The sequence below is a fragment of the Bos indicus x Bos taurus genome, chromosome 1 (genome assembly GCF_003369695.1).
Source record: "Bos indicus x Bos taurus breed Angus x Brahman F1 hybrid chromosome 1, Bos_hybrid_MaternalHap_v2.0, whole genome shotgun sequence".
NCBI classification, from domain to species: domain Eukaryota; kingdom Metazoa; phylum Chordata; class Mammalia; order Artiodactyla; family Bovidae; genus Bos; species Bos indicus x Bos taurus.
The window spans coordinates 103,824,066-103,829,067 of record NC_040076.1 but is presented as its reverse complement, the minus strand read 5'-3'; the positions used below and the strand labels follow the sequence as shown (position 1 = coordinate 103,829,067).

Genomic DNA, 5,002 nt, shown 5'->3' with positions numbered 1-5,002 from the left:
CTGGGAGACAGCGAAGCACATGGAGGCATGGACTGTTGCAGTGCATGGGGTCACACAGTTGGACACAACTTAGTGTTTGAACAACAACTACAATGTACAAAAGAAATAATTCATGCAGAATAGTGAATGTAGGTGCATATGAGTACATACGTATGTTCATGTGAGTGTGTATGTGTGAGGTACAGTATTGGATAAGTAGAATAACATGAAACTACTTTACAGTGTACCTAAGCTACATGAGTAAAACACATTAATAAGATATCTAATGTTTTCTTTTTAGGGAAATTTTTAAAATTTCCAATATTTCCTTTCATTGTTTTGAAAAGCCATATACTCAATAAATTATTGATGGATAAGAGAAATGAAAATATATGACTATTTCAGTCAACCTAGTATATATCTGGAGTTCTTTAAGCCTATTTATAAGCATGTTTACCACCAAAGGGAGTTGCATTTTTTCCTCAATATATGTTAGTGAACCTGTGACAAATCCTTTGACCTGGCTGAACTCACTTTGTAGGTTATCTCCAAGATATCTCATAAATCTGTTTGATTCAGTTCAGTTCAGTCACTCAATCGTGTCCGACTCTTTGCAACCCCAAGAATTACAGCACGCCAGGCCTTCCTGTTTAAGCATCAAGAATTCAGTTCATTTTAATAAAAACTGCCTTTATATTTTCATGTGCTTTCATTTTCATGTCACTCAGTCATGTACGACTCTTTGTGACCCCATAGACTATAGCCCACCCAACACCTCTGTCCTTGGGGCTTCTCCAGGCAAGAATACTGGAGTGGATTGCCATGCTCTCCTTAAAGGGATTTTCCCAACCCAGGGATGAGATCCAGGTCTCCCACATTGAGGGCAGATTCTTTACTATCTGAGCCATCAGGGAAGCCCTTTATATTCTCATGGGTGGTATTAATTTCTATCTACTTCAAGTGAATATTATAAAGTTAGGTAAATAAATGTATATGAAATAATTAGTCTTCAAATTTCAGGTGAATATATTCCCTGTGGCTCAGCTGGTAAAGAATCTTCCTGCAATGTTGGAGACCTGGTTCAATCCCTGGGTTGGGAAGATCCTCTGGAGTAGGGAAAGGCTACCCACTCCAGTTTTCTGGCCTGGAGAATTGAACAGACTATCTTATAGTCCATGGGATCACAAAGAGTCCAGTATTCTGGCCTGGAGAATTCCATGGACTGTCTAGTCCATTGGGTCACAAAGAGTCAGACACGACTAGGAGACTTTCACTTCTACTTTCATAAAAAGAATCCTGGAGTGGGTTGCCATTCCCTTCTCCAGGGGATTTTCCCAACCCAGGGATCAAACCCAGGTCTCCCACATTGCAGACAGATTCTTTACTAGCTGAGCCACCAGGGAAGGAATTGGAAAAATACAAATTAGTATTAATACCAAAAATAACTTACATTTTTATAGTCACCTAATTTTTTTTTGAAAATTATTTAATATACATTTACTTAACTAAGTCATTTTCAGTATTAACACTTATTAGTACAGGGACACATGAAACAGATCACTATAATTTTGAAATCAACATGTTTCCTGTCTTTTATCTTCTTTAATGTTCGAGTTTCCTGTCAGTTCAGCATTCCCTCAAATATTTAAAATAATTCTGATGATGATGTTTTTTCCTTTAAAGCCTTCCAATACATCCTTAAATTTTAACTTTTTGACAACCATGGCCAGAAGGACCTGGAGGATCTTGCTCAGTCTGCATCTCTCTTCAATAAGAATTTGAGTTCTCTGACCACCTTCCTTTCACTATATACACTGCAGCCTCACTGCCAGTTTTTTTAGCTTTAAAAAAAAAAAAATCAATGTCTTACAACTTGCATGATTAGAAGTCTATTCTTGCCAGAAATTGCCCTTGTACCTCTTGGTCTTAATTACCCATGAATCAACCTTTGGACCCTTTGAAATTATAAACTGGTCTTTGTTATATAGCTTAACATTTTTCTTTTTTTAGACATTTAAATAAAAAATTTACTGACGATCTGAAAAATGGTTTATAAAACAGTAGCTTTTCCAGAAAACTTTAGCTATAGTGCAATGTATTTATCATGTTAAAATGTAATAAAATGCAAAAGCTATGAAACAAGTGACCATCCTTCAACAATCCAAGCAAAGATAAAATGCCTAATGAACAACAAGGATGACTTGTAAAGGATGGGGTTTTGAAGTAAGCACCATTAAAAAAGTGGGGGGCGGGGATAGAAAATGGAGGAGGGTTCAGGAGGGGGAACACATGTATACCTGTGGCGGATTCATTTCGATATTTGGCAAAACCAATACAATATTGTAAAGTTTAAAAATAAAATAAAATTAAATATATATATATAATAATTAAAAATTTTAAAAAATCAAATTAAATTTAAAAATTAAAAAAAATAGGAAAAATAAAATAAAATAAAATAAAATATAAAATCTTAATTTTATTCAGCATAAAATGCCAAGTCACTGAACTAGTTACTGGCATAAATCTAAGGTTACTTTGTACCCCAAATCTTATAGTATGGTTAAAATAGATGAAACCTTAGCAAAAGTCAATTATACATGCTTTAATTCATTTGTTCTACAATACCAAAAAAGCTAAAAAGACAACCTGAAATTAAGAATACATCACCTACCTGACCAAATCTCAAAGTGGCACTAAATGGAATCCAGTATTTTCCTTTTATTATAATGGCATCAAAGGTTATTGCAACAATTTAAAAGAATAAACAACTAAGAATGTTAAAAAAAAAAAAGTGGGGGGTGGGGATAGAAAATGGATATGTGTGTTCAGCTGAATTGAACTTTTGGCACTAAGAATCAGAGCATTTTGTCATAGAGCATTAACGCATGTTATAAAAGTGTGTAGTATCAAAGGACTAGAACCACAAGCATTCAAAAGCAGCTTTGTCAATTAAGCAATGAAACACTCTACAGTATGTCTCTCTATTGGCTATCATTGAATACTCTAGTAGCAACTTTGAAATGAAAAAAAGAAAAGGTAGCTCTAACTCCTTTTATTTTCTCTCTTTGAAATCAAACAGATATCCAATAATCCTGTTATATACTAACATTTCCAAAGTACATCATTCATAGAAGAGAAAGACTAAAACAAAAAACAAAAAAAACGAGTTTACAGAGATCCAAACATAAGTGAGTATAAAGTGAGTATAAGTGCCTCACTCAGCTTTCTGATGGTACTCCGGAGAAGACACTTCATAAGTGCTGGCACTAAACAAAGTTGTAACGTTCTTGCCAGATATTTTAGCAAATCATGAAGATAGTTCAGTAATAAAGCAAGACTTTTCTCATCCAGAGGCATATAGGCCAACATTGCTCCAATTTGTGCAAATGGTCTGAACAAATGTGGCACTCCATACACCTGGGACGTGGGTGCATTAGAGAGGTCTGCAAGGATTTCAGAGTACTGAAATCTCTCAAATTTGTAGAGAGGCTGAGTGCCCAGCTTTACAGTGAAGTATTCCTTTTCCTTTCTACTGCTGTTGCTGCTAAGTCGCTTCAGTCGTGTCCAACTCTGTGTGACCCCATGGATTGCAGCCCATTAAACAGCACCCTCCTTACTATTTGTGTTTCCTTGAGATTCCTATAATTTGCATAATCTTCTAGAATGGAATCCACATTCTTGTTGGCAGAAAGATAAAAGAGCTGTTTTTTGCCAGGTAATTAAGTCCCAGTCATCAAAAACCCATAGTTTTAGTTCTTCAGGAACCTTTACTTTAACTTCAACTCTGTTTGTGAATGTTTCCTCATTTTCAGCAGTAGTAGCTACTTGGGCTCTTTTCTCCTGAGGAGACTGAGGTGTCTCACTGGTACCTTCTCTATCTCCAGGTGTTTTGTGTTTGTTCTTTTTTGTTTTCACTTCAACATTTTTATGTTGCAGACCAGAGGTCTTCTTTCCAGGGGCAGCCCCTCTTGGTCTTCCACTCTGCATACTGCTCCTGATTGGCTTTTTGAAGTTCTCATTGTTTCTGCAGATTGGTGCCCATGTATTTGAGTACCCTCCTTTGGAACCCATTCATCCCAATTTTTATTCCAACCACTGTAATGTATTTCACTTGTTTATCCTTTATGGCCACCTTCACACAATTTGGTTCATAAAGAAAAGCCCCCTACCCTCCCCCCCAAAATAGAATAAAATAAAGAAGAGGCCCATGAAAGCACAACACTCTTTCACACTCCTGGAATTTAGGCCTCTGATCCTGCTTTGTCACCATTTATAAGTGATTTGCCACCACTGCCTCCTCCTTCTCCCAGCCACCCCCACCAGCATCTGCTACTCCATACCACCCAATTCCGCATGAGACACACCTTCAGACACCACCAGCTCTAGATCCTGGGCCTGGTTTAGCTCAACATTTTTCAGTGGCTTTCAAAATATGATCCCAGCACCAGAAGTATTGGCATCACCTGGGAACTTGTTAAAAATGCAAATTCTCAGGCCCAACTCCCAAAATTACTGAATCAGAAAAATCTGAAGATGAAGCTTAGCAATATATTTTAATCAGTCCAGTAGGGAACTCTGATGCTTGTCTGAGTTTGAGAGCTACTCTCCTACAAAGTCTTTCCATTACATTAAAAATTTAATTTATTATACATTATATCATAATCCAGGCTTCCCTGGTAGCTCAGCTGGTAAAGAATCTGCCTGCAATGCAGGAGACCCTGGTACAATTCCTGTGTCAGGAAGATCCCTTTGGAAACATTTTTGAAGTATAGACCTGGGGGTTCCTCTACCTCAGAAAAATTCACTAATGGAGTGTGCATTTTCCCCTAGCACTCTAGGTATTCTTTACTGGAAATCTCTATCATCCGGCCTTAAAAGATGATGTTTCTCTTCAAACTCTGTCTCCTTTGATAACTCCTTTTCCATTGAACTCCAGATTCAGAACTTTTGTATTTGCCCAGAATGGTTTTAATACTGATAGGCTTTCCCCTTTACTTCATTAGGCTCTCAACTTAAAAGCCAT

The 5,002-nt window shown here is 36.9% G+C and overlaps 1 pseudogene; it reads right to left on the bottom strand.

The window, feature by feature from the left end:
- Positions 1–3,193: 3,193 nt before the first annotated feature.
- LOC113899073 lies at positions 3,194–4,249 on the bottom strand (annotated as a pseudogene).
- Between the last annotated feature and the right edge of the window lie 753 nt (positions 4,250–5,002).